The following is a 12,811-nucleotide window of genomic DNA, read 5'->3' as shown; positions in this document are numbered from 1 at the left end:
AGCTCAGAGCCCTGGCAGGGCCTGAAGGGGCTCCAGGAGAGCTGCAGAGGGACTGGGGACAAGGATGGAGGGACAGGACACAGGCAATGGCTGCCACTGCCAGAGGGCAGCCATGGATGGGATCTTGGGGAGGAACTTTTGGCTGTGAGGCCCCAGCACAGGGTGGCCAGAGCAGCTGTGGCTGCCCCTGGATCCCTGGCAGTGCCCAAGGCCAGGCTGGAGCACCTGGGACAGTGGGAGGTGTCCCTGCCATGGAACGGGATGACTTTAGGCTCCCTTCATCCCAAGCCATTCTGGAATTATGATTTATGATTATAAATTCTGATATTCTATGGTACATTAGGAGTCCAAGGAGCACCCCAGAGGCTCCCAGGCTGGTTCAGCCCCGGTGTCCCCTCACTGCCACATCCCACCCCAGCCCTCACCCGCATTTCCCTTCCTCCGCCGATCCCGATCCCTTTCTGGCTGCAGCTCCGCTGCTCCTGCCCAGCCCGTCCCGGGAGGAGCTGCTGGGAATGGCCGCGATGAAATTTTAATTAAAAGCGGGGCAGTAATTTGCAGCGGAGGAGCCCGGGAGCCGCCGAGGTGCGCTGGGCCCGGGTTGTGCTCCAGCCCCGGGCACACCGAGCCTCTTGAATATTTTATGGCTCTGCTTTGTTGCCATCCTTCCTGTGAGTCATTTTTCCAGCAGAACCCCGTGCTGGCCGCGTTATTTGACCCTCTTTTTTTTTTTTAATGTAACCCTTTTTTTTTTTTTTTAACCTTTTTTTTAACCGTGCTTTTTAAATATAACTCCCTTTTTATTTAACCCCCTTTTTAATTTAACCCCTTTTTTATTTAATCCCTTTTAAATGTAACCCTTTTAAACTTAACCCCTTTTTAATTTAATATTTTTTTTAATTTAACCCCTTTTTAAAATTTAACCCCTTTTTAATTTAATTTTTTTTAATTTAACCCCTTTTTAAAATTTAACCCCTTTTTGAAATTTAACCCCTTTTTATTTAACACTTTTTTTAAATGTAACCCCTTTTTTTTACTTAACCACTTTTTAAATTTAACTCCTTTTTATCTAACCCCCTTTTTAATTTAACCCCTTTTTTATTTAACCCCCTTTTAAAAAATTCAAGCCCTTTTAAATTTTTTTTTAAATTTATTTGTTTTAATTTAAGCCCTTTGGAGGGTTCCAGGGTGGGCTGGGAATCTGCTGTAGGAAGGGGATTTTATGTCCTGGCTTGGTGCTGCTGCTCTGCTGCGAAGTGCTGGGGAGCAGAAGCTGCTCCTGTGCTCAGCCTGCCTGGGGAAAGGTGGCAGTGCATCCCTAAATCCCCTGCAGCATCCCCAAAACCCCTGGAGCATCCCCAAATCCCCTGGAGGTATCCCCAGGGGATGAGAATCCCCAAATGGAGAATCCCCAAAATGCTCTGGAGGCATTCCAAAATCCTCTGGAGCATCCCCAAAAACCCCTGGAGCATCCCTAAATCCCCTGGAAATACCTCCAAATTCCCTGGAGCATCCCCAGAACCCCTGGATTCATCCCCAAATCCCCTGGATTCGTCCCCAAGTCCCCTGGATTCTCAGGCTGAGGGCTTGGAAGCTCTAGCACAGGTTGAATTTTGCAGGCTGTTGTTTTTCCCCCATGGCTGAGCTCCCCCAGAGCTCAGAACTGAGGGGATTCCATGAAATTCTGCATCCTGGAAAGGAGGGTTTGGAGCTGACAGCGTGGGGATGTGTGTGCAGCCCCCAAGGGGTGGGATGAGCCCTTGTGGAGGGATTTCCTGGGGTCCCCTCCACTTTTCCTGGTGTTCATCCAAATTTTCCTGGTGTTCCCTCCACCTTTCCTGGTGTTAATTCCACTTTTCCTGGTATTAATTCCACTTTTCCTGGTGTTCTTTCCACTTTTCCTGGTGCTTACCCCACATTTCCTGGTGTTCACCCCACATTTCCTGGTGTTCATTTTTCCTGGTGCTCACTCCACATTTCCTGGTGTTAATTCCCTTTTTCCTGGTGTTCCCTCCACTTTTCTCTATCCCACCAAGGAATTCTGCCTGTGCAGGTCTGGCTCTCTTTGCACCCTGAAGGTTCTGTCCCCACTAAAACCTCTCCAGTGGCTTTCCTGAATGATATCTTGACTTTTTTTCCAAGTTTTCATTTCAGAAAATGCCCTAGGGATGGTTTTGGGGCATTCCAAATTTGGGGCATTGTGTTCTCACTCTGCTCCACACCCCCTGGGCTCAGCTCTGTGCTGTTTCTCTGACTCTCAGCCTCGCTCCTGCTGTTCAACCTCACAGCTCTGAGGGCAAAAATACACCCAGGTTTCATTTCAATAACTGCAGTGGAAACTTTCTATGGAAAGAAGCCACCCCAAAAAGCCCCTGCAAGAACAAAGCCTGACAGAACGACTTCCTTTGGCTGCCTCGTTTTCCGTTTGCATCAGCCCTGGCCTCCCCGGGCCTCTGCTCTTGTGGTTCTTTGGTGTCATCCAGCAGAAGTGCAGCACAACCTCTGTGCACGCAGGAGAATTCGATGCCTTTGGGTTTTTGAATCTCTCTGATAAGGGAAAAAAACCCCAACCCCAAAAAAGAACTCAGCTGCGCTTAATACAGATGGAATCGGTGGCATGAGTGGAGTTAAAAATTAGAATTGCTCAAGGAGATGCTCCAGATGAGGAGGATGGAGGAAAGGAGAAAAGGAGGAAAGGAGAAAGGGAGAAAAGGAGTGGAGGGACAGAAACGGCCAAAATGTGGGAGCTGCTCCACCAGGGAGAGGGGAATGCTGAGGGATCCACCCATGGGGGCTGAGCTGCTGCTGCCAGGCTGGGAGAGCTCAGCTGGTGGGGGAGAGGCTTTGTCACAGAGCCATGGCATGGCTGGGTGGGAAGGACCTTAAATCCCACCCAGTGCCACCCCTGCCATGGCAGGGACACCTCCCACTGTCCCAGGTGCTCCCAGCCCCAGTGTCCAGCCTGGCCTTGGGCACTGCCAGGGATCCAGGGGCAGCCACAGCTGCTCTGGGCACCCTGTGCCAGTTGTCCCTTGGTAAATAATTTCTTCTTAATAGCTGATCTAAATCTACCTTCCTTCAGCTTAAAGCCATTGCCTGTGTGCTGTCCCTCCATCCTTGTCCCCAGTCCCTCTGCAGCTCTCCTGGAGCCCCTTCAGGCCCTGCAAGGGCTCTGAGCTCTCCCTGGAGCCTTCTCCTCTCCAGGGGAGCACCCCCAGCTCTCCCAGCCTGGCTCCAGCCCTGACTCATTTCAGCAGTTCCACACCTTCCCTGTGTTTATCCAGCTTATAAATCCTTCAAACCCCCCAAAGTTCCCAGTTTGGCCCCAGTGCAGGTGTCCCCTGTCCCTGTGCCCATGGTGGGCTGGGAGCTGCTGGGCCCTTCCTGGCTGTGAGCCCCTGGGAGGAGCCTGAATATTCCCATTTTGGGGGCTGCAGAGTGAAATTTTTCATTTTTCACCACTGGGGAAGATGAAGCAAATATTTTTTTTTCCTTAATGAGTTGTTAGGGCACAGCTTTGAGCATCTGATTTCCTGCTGGACTCTGCCTTGGTGCCATTTTCTGCTCACAGATGGAGCTAATGGCCAATGTTCTGCAAAGACATTTTGGTTTTTTTTTCTCCCCTCTTCTCTCTGGCTGATTGCATCCTCAAGAGCTGCTGGTTCAATCTCAGTTCACAGCCTCTCTCCACTTCCTTCAGAGCAGCAGAGAACTTTTCCTCTGCACAAGTGCCAAAACCTCTAAGCGCCTCGTGCTTCCCCATGCAACTCTCCTTGCTGCTCTGAGCAATTTCTAAAGGCACAGCTCAGCCTGAACAACCCAAAATAAATATGATATTACAATATAATACATTAAATAAATATTTTTGGGAAAAATAAACCTGAGGAGGAGCAGGAGTGGGCCACAGGAGTAATTTTTCCCTTGATTTTTGTGCTCTCTTGGTGTGGCTGTGGAGAATGAATGAACAGTAGCTGCCACAGGCACTGAGGTGCTCAAGAATGGATTTATTTTGAGGGTCTCGTGTTGGATTTTGCTCTAAAAACTTGGGACAGGAGGGATGAGGATCCCCTGCGGGTCTTGAAGTCAGGACATCCCTGGAGTTGTCAATTTCATGGATCCCTGGAGAGGTTGGAGCTGCTGCTCTGAGGAGCCACATCACAGAATCCCAGAATTGTTTGGGTTTTTAATGAAAGGGACTTTAAAACTTATCTTGTTCCATGGGCAGGGCCAGCTTCCCTGGTGGCTCCAGGCCCCAGTGTCCAGCCTGGCCTGGGACAGCCCCAGGGATCCAGGGGCAGCCACAGCTGCTGCTGTCCCCTGCAGGGAGGAGAGAACTGGGGTTGCATCCCACCCTTCATCCCAGGTTTTTACACAGACAGGACCTTGTGCTCTCCTTCCCTTGCAAAACCTGCCTGGAATTTCATCATTCCATGGCACGGAGTGACCTCGTGAGGATCTGCAGCCTGACGAGGTCAGAGGTGGAGATTTGGAGGAGAACCCAGAGCAATTCCCTTTCCCCAGCGGCTCAGCCCTGATTCCAGAGCAGCACAAACTGCTGGGATCGCTTTCCCCTTCTCCTCCTTGCAGCACCTTCAGCTCAAGGGGAGAGCTCAGCTGTGCTCTGGGCTGGGCCCATCCATGTCCATTGGGTTCCCTGGAACCTGAGGAGGGTTCTGCCTTCAGCTGGGTTCAGGAAACCGGGAAATGCCAGTGGGATCCGGGTCGGGTGACAGACAGGACCTTGTGCTCTCCTTCCCTTGCAAAACCTGCCTGGAATTTCATCATTCCATGGCACGGAGTGACCTCGTGAGGATCTGCAGCCTGACGAGGTCAGAGGTGGAGATTTGGAGGAGAACCCAGAGCAATTCCCTTTCCCCAGCGGCTCAGCCCTGATTCCAGAGCAGCACAAACTGCTGGGATCGCTTTCCCCTTCTCCTCCTTGCAGCACCTTCAGCTCAAGGGGAGAGCTCAGCTGTGCTCTGGGCTGGGCCCATCCATGGCCATTGGGTTCCCTGGAACCTGAGGAGGGTTGTGCCTTCAGCTGGGTTCAGGAAACCAGGAAATGCCAGTGGGATCTGGGTCAGGTGGAGCTTTCTCACCTTTATCCAGTGCAGGGTGTCCTGGCATGTCTCTCCTCTTCCCCTCCCTGCTTGGAGCCACCCTCACGGCTCTCCTGGAGCTGGGGTGGCCAAGTGTGTCCCACCTCAGGGCCAGGACCTGCATTCCCACATCTCCAACCCCACACCACCTGGTTAAACCCCCAAATCTGCCAAGCTTTGACTCTGTGCCTCCTCTTGCTTAGGGCTTTCCCCTCCTCTGGGGCGACAGGGAGGATTTGGGGGTTCTGAGGTGCTGAGAGCCCTGGGAAGGAGCACACAGGAGCAGGAATTTCTAACCCTGCACTATGCCAGGGTTTGGGTTGTCCTCACCCTGCCAGCCATTCATCCTGGGTGTTTTAACCCTCCAGAACCTGGGGGTTATTCCTGGGGAGCCTTGCTCCCCTCAGAGCACAGCTCCAGGCTTCTCCATGGCCCCTCCAGCCTGGGAACGTGGGAACCTGTGGGAATGCTGGCCTTGGGAAGGGGTATGGGAAATAAAGAACTAAGAGAGGGTTCCCCAGGAGGAGAGGTTGGGACTGGTCCCAGCCTGGTGGCCAGCCCAGCATGACAAGGCCTTGCTTTAATTCCCTGGAAGATGACAGCAAAGCTCTGCTTAGGCGTGATTCTTATCTGGCCCCTGATGTTAATTCATCCTGAATCATTGCTCAGAGCACAAGAGGCCAGGCAGGAAATGAGCAAAAAGCATTACTGAGAAAAAAAAGAAAGAAAAAAATCTCTGATTTCACACTTGGTGGTGTGGGGAGTGAAGCTTTGAGGATGCTGCTCTTGCTGCACCAGAGTATATTCACTTTTTTTGGTTTTGGCTCATGAAGAGCTCTTTCCCCTCACCCTCAGGAGCACTGGATGCAATTAAGCTCAGCAGCAATGGCCCTTGGCAGCTCCTTCCTGTAGCAGGGAAAATCACACAGAAATGGGGCAGTTTTGGGGTTTTTTTCCCCATCTTAGTGGGTGAACAGCCACTGCAGAGATTCAGCTCCTCGGTGCTGTTACCTCCTGAGGATTTCAGCTTGGCTGGGCCCGTTTTTAGTGCCACCAGCCCCCAGAACGGCTGGAGGAGCTCCCAGGAGCTGCCACCCTGCCCTGGCTCAGGGAAAGGCAGAGGAATTTTTGGGAATTCATATCTGTGGCTGGAATATGAATATTTAACTCCAGCCTGGAGGTGGAAGTCACCCTGATAAAAGAGGTTCTAAAGCTGCTTCATCTCCAGTGCCTGCACTGCTTATTTTTGTTATTTTTTTCCCTTTTAAGCTAAAATTCTTTGTTCCAAGCCCAGGAGGGGCTGATGCTTCCCAGTTAAGCTGGAGCTGAGCAGCAGGAGCCTGGCTGTGGCTTCTCAGGATACTGCTGAACAAAGCTGGACCTTCATTTGTCAGAGAAATGCAGAAGGAAATGTTGGGATGTTTGTCCATCAGCAAGGCCAGCAGTCATTTCCATCCGTGTTTTGTGGCTGGGGAAGCCTCAGCAGCCAGGGAGGGATGGGGCAGAAATTCCAGAAATTCCTGCTGCAGCCAGGGAGCTCTCATTGTGTGCTTCTGGAGTGGGATCCTGATTTAGTTTTATTTATTTAAATTTTGCTATTAAAATGAAAATTCCCTTGTGATAAAAGTCTGTTCTGGCACTGAGCTCTCCCAGGTTCTCCACAGCCAGGTGGCAGCGAGGGCTTGGTGATCATGGAATGGTTCAGGATCATCCCATCCCATCCCATCCCATCCCATCCCATCCCATCCCATCCCATCCCAGTGCATCCCAGTGCATCCATTCCCATCCTGGGAAGCAGGGGAAGGAAATCCTCCTGCCCACCAGGCTGGGGTTGCCCAGAGGAGTTTTTGGCATCATCAGTGGTCTGTCCATGGATTCCAGTCCCAAACTTCCCTCCCCTCCCAGCCTGGCAGCCCTGATGTGGCTGCTCCTGGTGGGCAGGGCAGCCCAGTCCTAATTCCCTTCCAGATTTCCAGGAAAACATTGATACTTTCAGAAAATATTATCAATATTTTCCCTGGAAAATATTTTCCAGGAAAACATCAATATTCCAGATCCTGCTGTGGCTGGGAAGGCCTGGGGAGGTCATGGGGCTCTGGGAGCAGAGGAGCCCAACACCAACCTGGGGGCACCCTGAAAATGTTTCATTCTCCTTGCAAAAGGTCCAGAAGGCCCAGAATGGAGCACAGCTCCTCAGGCTGGTGGGATTTGTGTCCCACAGAGGGGATTTCATCAGCTTGGAATGTTTGTAAAGAAAAATCAGATTATTTGTAGTGTCAGGGCCTGAGCAAGGCTGGTCTGTGCAGGGTTTGGAATGGGAAAGGGAGGAAAGTGTAATTTGGGGGTTGGTTGGGTTTTGGGAAGGAATTGTTCCTTGGGAGAGTGGGATTTGTGTCCCAAAGAGGGGATCCCATCAGCTTGGAATGTTTGTAATGAAAAATCAGTTTATTTGTGGTGTCAGGGCCTGGTTCTGTGCAGGGTTTGGAGTGTGACAGGGAAGAAAGTGTGATTTGGGGGTTGGTTGGGTTTTGGGAATTAGGAATTGTTCCCTGGGAGGGTAGGGAGGGGCTTGGCTGGAATTCCCAGAGCTGCTCCATCCCTGGAAGTGAGGCAAAACCCAAACCGTAGGATGGGGAATCACAGAATTATGGAAGTGTGGTGGGAAGGGACCTTAAATCCCACCCAGTGCCACCCCTGCCATGGCAGGGACACCTCCCACTGTCCCAGGTGCTCCCAGCCCCAGTGTCCAGCCTGGCCTTGGGCACTGCCAGGGATCCAGGGGCAGCTTCTCTGTGCCCAGGGTGGTGCTGGGAGGGTCCTTTTGACCTCTTGAGCTCCCTGGAAAAATCCCAGAACCTCTCTGTTCCCAGCTGTGCCCAAGGAAGATTTTGTTGGTGATGAGCCTGGCTTAAACTGTCCCTGAATGGAGCTGGGACCCCTCTGCCAGCCCAGGGAGCCTCTGGAGGAGCAGAACCTGTTCTGGATCTATTTTTGGGCTTTGTGCAATGCTAAAAATCCTGGCAGGAGCCCCCTGCCCCAGCCCCAGCTCCATTCCTGCTGAGGAATTCGAGCAGCTCTGCTGAGCCTTCCACCTGCAAAGGAAGGTTGTGCCTGCTCTGTGGGAAGGCAAATTGGTGCAAAATGAAAACTGCTTTGAGATCCTGTCACGTGAAGGGCACCTGCAGATATTTGAGTAGAATGTTTTAAAATTTTCTCTAATTAAAAGGGTCATTTGGGGATTTTTCCACTGGCCAGGGCTCCCCCTCCATTGATCCTGGCCCTCTGGGTGATGCTGGCACATCTTGGTCTCCTCAATCTCTGTTTCTTCTCCACAAAATTGATGGAATTTACTTCTTTCCCCTGTGTAGACAGATCCCTCTGCCTGTGTGGGTGATGTGCTGGAGGGGCCACAGCCTCAGCTGTTAATTCAGTTAATTAACTTGTGAATTGAGCCACTGAGTTGCTTCCTGGGGGTTTTTCTACCCTTGGAAAGAAAGAAAATTGGGAGTCCGAGGTAAAGCCACCTCCTGGTGGGCTGTGCCTTAAATTCCCTGATCCAGGTGTTGGAGAGCCCTTGAATTCCTTGAATTCCCACTCAGGGAACACCTCCTGTTGTCCAGCCTGGGCTCCCTGGTGCAATTTGGGGCTGTGACCCCCCTGACAAACCCTCCAGGTGATTTGTCCCTTTCTGTTGTGCCCCTTGCGGTGGGTTTGAAGAGCAGGGTGGTGCCTCCCTGTGGTCTTCACTCCAAATGAATCCCCACGCTGGGAATGTGAGTCCCCATCCCTGGAAATGTCCAACAGACACCTGGGTGTGACACCTGGGGATGTGCCTTGGTGGTGGGCATGGGGGTGCTGGTTTGGGGTTGGGCTGGATGGTCCTGGAGGGCTTTTCCTAATCCTAATGAGGCCACAAATCTGATTTTTCTCTTTGGATTTCCACTCTTTGCTCTCTCCATCCATTTCAGATCATTCTCCTTGGGAATTTATCTGTGATTTGACTGAAATGTCCAGCCATAATGATGCTATAAATCTGATTTTCCTCTCTGGATTTCCACTCTGTGCTCTCTCCACCCATCTGAGATCATTCTCCTTGCCCTCACTGTGAATTTACCTGTGATTTCACTGAAATGTCCAACACCAGAAGCTCAGTGGGGCCTAAGAGATGGAAAGTTCCCTTTGTTTATTTGTTGGACATTTTGTCTCTGCATCACAGCAAATGTTGGGTTTTATTTTATTGCACTATTTCATGTTCAGCTCCTGGTCACTTTGTGACCCATGGAAATCCTGAGATTTCCCAACCCCACCCTTCCAAGCCTGTATTTATCTCCCTGGTGGCCATGCCATTGGTTATTCCTGCCCCACCAATTCACCCATCGTTCCTGAAGTGTCTTTTTCTTTTTTTCTTGTTTCTTCCAGACCATTTCTACAATTTATCAAGACCATTTCGACTCCTAATCCTGGCCTCTGAAGCACCTGCAGCTTGTCCCAGCCTGGTATCTGCAGCAGTTTTAGTAAGAAAAATCTTATTTTCCATCCTCCAAATGCATTTTAAAGGTACCAGCCTGTGCTGGAGCTCCCATTTTCCCTTTGGTATTGTGAATTGCATTTGATGATCCTGGTGGGTCCCTTCCATCTCAGGTTATCCTGGGGGCACTCTGAAAATGCTTCATTTTCCTTTCAAAAGGTCCAGAAAGTCCAGAATGGAGCACAGCTCCTCAGGCCGGTGGGATTTGTGTCTCACAGAGGGGATTTCATCAGCTTGGAATGTTTGTAATGAAAAATCAGTTTATTTGTGATGTCAGGGCCTGGTTCTGTGCAGGTTTTGGAGTGTGACAGGGACAAAACTATGATTTGGGGGTTTGTTGGGTTTTGGGAATTGGGAATTGTTCCCTGGGAGGGGCTGGGCTGGAATTGCCAGAGCAGCTGTGGCTGCCCCTGGATCCCTGGCAGTGCCCAAGGCCAGGCTGGAGCAGCCTGAAGGTGTCCCTGGGTTGGAACTGGGTGGGTTGAATTTCCCTTCCAACCCAAACCATTCCTAGAAAATCAGCAATTCAGCTTTTCCCTGTGGATTTGGGAGTTTTGGCTTTTCCTTCACCCCCCACCTCGGAGCTGCCCCCTGCCAGCCCCTCAAGGAGAGTTTGGGGCCGACACCCCGAGGGCAGAAATGCAACCCGGGTTTATTTAATGGATTTAAAGCAGTTCTGGGGGTCCAATGGATGCTCCAAATCCTTGGAATTCTGCCCTCTTTCCAACACTGCCTGATTGTACCTGTATCTGCACAGGTTCATTTTGGTGGAGACGGCAAGAATTCCAGGATTTGTGACTTTCTGAGGAATAAAGGTTTATTATAGACCAGATTTATATTTATAATGTAAAAGGGCAGAGCCACAGGCTGCCCCCAGGGACAAAATCCAGTGGGCAGCCACTGCTGGTGTCCCTGTGACTGTCAGCAAGTAAGAAATTAAAACAAATCCAGGACCCCAAAGGTGATCAGGTGCAAATAAAATTAATTAATTCCTTGTTTTTCCCTCAGGAGGAGTCTAAATCCAGGCTTTGCTCTTGTGTTTGTCAGAGCATTCTTGGTTTTAGGCTTTCTCTGTGCCATCCACTGGTTCTGGAAGTTTAAAAAAAATAAAACAAAAAAAAATCCTGCTTGTTTTTCACCTCAGACTTCCTAGAAATTATCATGGTTTAGGATTTTCAGCACCTCTGAAATGCCATGCCCATATCTGAGGGAAACTGAGGCACCAGAGTTGGCTGCAGGGCTGAGCTGAGTGGGAAATGCCAGTTTCTGTGACCTGCCTTCCCCAAAGTCACAAGGAATTGAGAGGAAACAAAGTTCTGGGAGCAAAGCCTTGCAGCTTGATATTTTCAAGGGCTTTAATGACATAAAACTGATTTACTTTGAGGGGAAAAGCTTGAAATATCCCTGCAGAGAGTACATAATGTGCATGGTTTTGTATTTATTCCCTGAATTTCAGTGGATGGATGAAACCTCTCCCAGCCATAATGGAATTATATTGGGATGTGCTCTCATCAGGGTGGTGTTAAAAGCAGGTGCACAAAGGGAATTCTAGAGAGAGGGGGAAAAAATAAAACCCTTGTGGTACAACTGAATGATTCTTAGCCTACAATAACCCTAATCAGGTTAATTAGGATTAATTTGGCCGCCTGGCTTTTATTTGTGTAAAATAAAAACAGATCTAAGGAGTTTTGTTGAAAAGCTCTGTGAGTTTTAGTGATATTTTCGAGTTCTTTCACCTGGGCAGTGTAAAAATCTCTGCCTGGTTGGGCTTTTAGGGAGAATTATGCTGCACCCAGCATTTAGAGCCATTAATTCTCCATCTTCTCTTGCATCTTTCATTGTCAGTAAATCCATCTCCTGTCCCCATTCCCATGTGGAGGTGACCCAGCTCTCCCTGGGTGTCTTCAAAAGTGGTTTTTTGGCGTTGGTTTTTTTTTTGAGAATTGTACCAAATCTCTCCTCTGGCAGTGCCTGGTTCTGCTCCTGCTTTGCTGCTCCATCCCACAAGAGGCTTTTTCCCTCTGTCCCAACCCTTCTTTAATTTTCCACCTGTGTGCCTCACCCACAGCTGCCTCTTTTCTCACTTACTTATGTGTCTGAATTTTCTTGTCTTGGTTTGAACAGGCAGGTGACTGCTAAGGAGAGCAGGAGCCTCCCTGAAATAGAAAATGCAACCTTTCATTGTCAGTAAATCCATCTCCTGTCCCCATTCCCATGTGGAGGTGACCCAGCTCTCCCTGGGTGTCTTCAAAAGTGGTTTTTTGGCGTTGGTTTTTTTTTTGAGAATTGTACCAAATCTCTCCTCTGGCAGTGCCTGGTTCTGCTCCTGCTTTGCTGCTCCATCCCACAAGAGGCTTTTTCCCTCTGTCCCAACCCGTCTGTAATTTTCCACCTGTGTGCCTCACCCAGAGCTGCCTCTTTTCACACTTATTTATGTCCCTGAATTTTCTTGTCTTGGTTTGAACAGACAGGTGATCCAGGTAGGAATGCTTGGCTCCTGCCCTGGGCGCAGCATCTCCCAGTGGGATGCTGGAATTTTCTCAGCCATGCAGGGACACTCAGTGGCCATGAAGAGCAGAGATCTCCTGGAGGGAGGATTGGCTGTGGGAGAGAGAAAGAAAACTGCCCAGAGAACAGCAGAGAACTGCCCAGCTCGGACAGGTGGGGGTAGAATAAAATACACACACCCAGACACATCATCCAACTTAACCTCCCCAGGGAATGGGCACGGCCCCGAGGCTGCCAGAGCTGCAGGGATGCCCTGGTGGGGTTTTTGGGGGGTCTGGGCAGGGGAGGGGCTGGGCTGGATCATCCTTTAGGTCCCTTCAGCTCAGGATATTCTGTGATCCTTTGACTTTGCCACCACTGCCCAGGTGCAGCAGGTTGTGCTGGCAGTGCCAGATCGGAAGCTGTCCCCAGATCCCTGCTGGTGCCACAGGGACAGTGGCATCTCCTTGTCAGTGGCTTCTCAAATCAAGACTTCACACCAGAGCCCGTTTCAGCACCAGGGTTGGCTCTCAGAACCCAAAACCCTTCCCCAAAATCACAAAGAGCCTTTTCTGCTCACTTTTTAGTAGGAAATGTTGTCACTTCCAAAATCTGCTTTGAATCATCCCTTTACACCCCTCTCTCCAAACCCTGGCATCTTACTACGCTGGCAGGGAGGTGTTAAGACCAATTTTGG

At 50.3% G+C, this 12,811-nt stretch overlaps 1 protein-coding gene across 7 annotated transcripts in view; it reads left to right on the top strand.

Moving 5' to 3' along the window:
- Positions 1-12,811, top strand: part of HIVEP3 (HIVEP zinc finger 3) — a 257,222-nt gene that overhangs the window by 150,055 nt on the left and 94,356 nt on the right. For all 7 annotated transcript variants that reach the window (XM_039729169.1, XM_039729168.1, XM_039729166.1 and 4 more), the window contains one exon: positions 9,519-9,613. The gene's annotated coding sequence lies outside the window, so the exon portion shown is untranslated. The remainder of the gene's footprint in view (positions 1-9,518; positions 9,614-12,811) is intronic.

Source organism: Passer montanus, unplaced genomic scaffold, assembly GCF_014805655.1.
Source record: "Passer montanus isolate IOZ18808 unplaced genomic scaffold, ASM1480565v1 scaffold68, whole genome shotgun sequence".
In the NCBI taxonomy this organism is placed as follows: Eukaryota; Metazoa; Chordata; class Aves; order Passeriformes; family Passeridae; genus Passer; species Passer montanus.
This window is presented reverse-complemented; position numbering and strand designations above follow the sequence as displayed.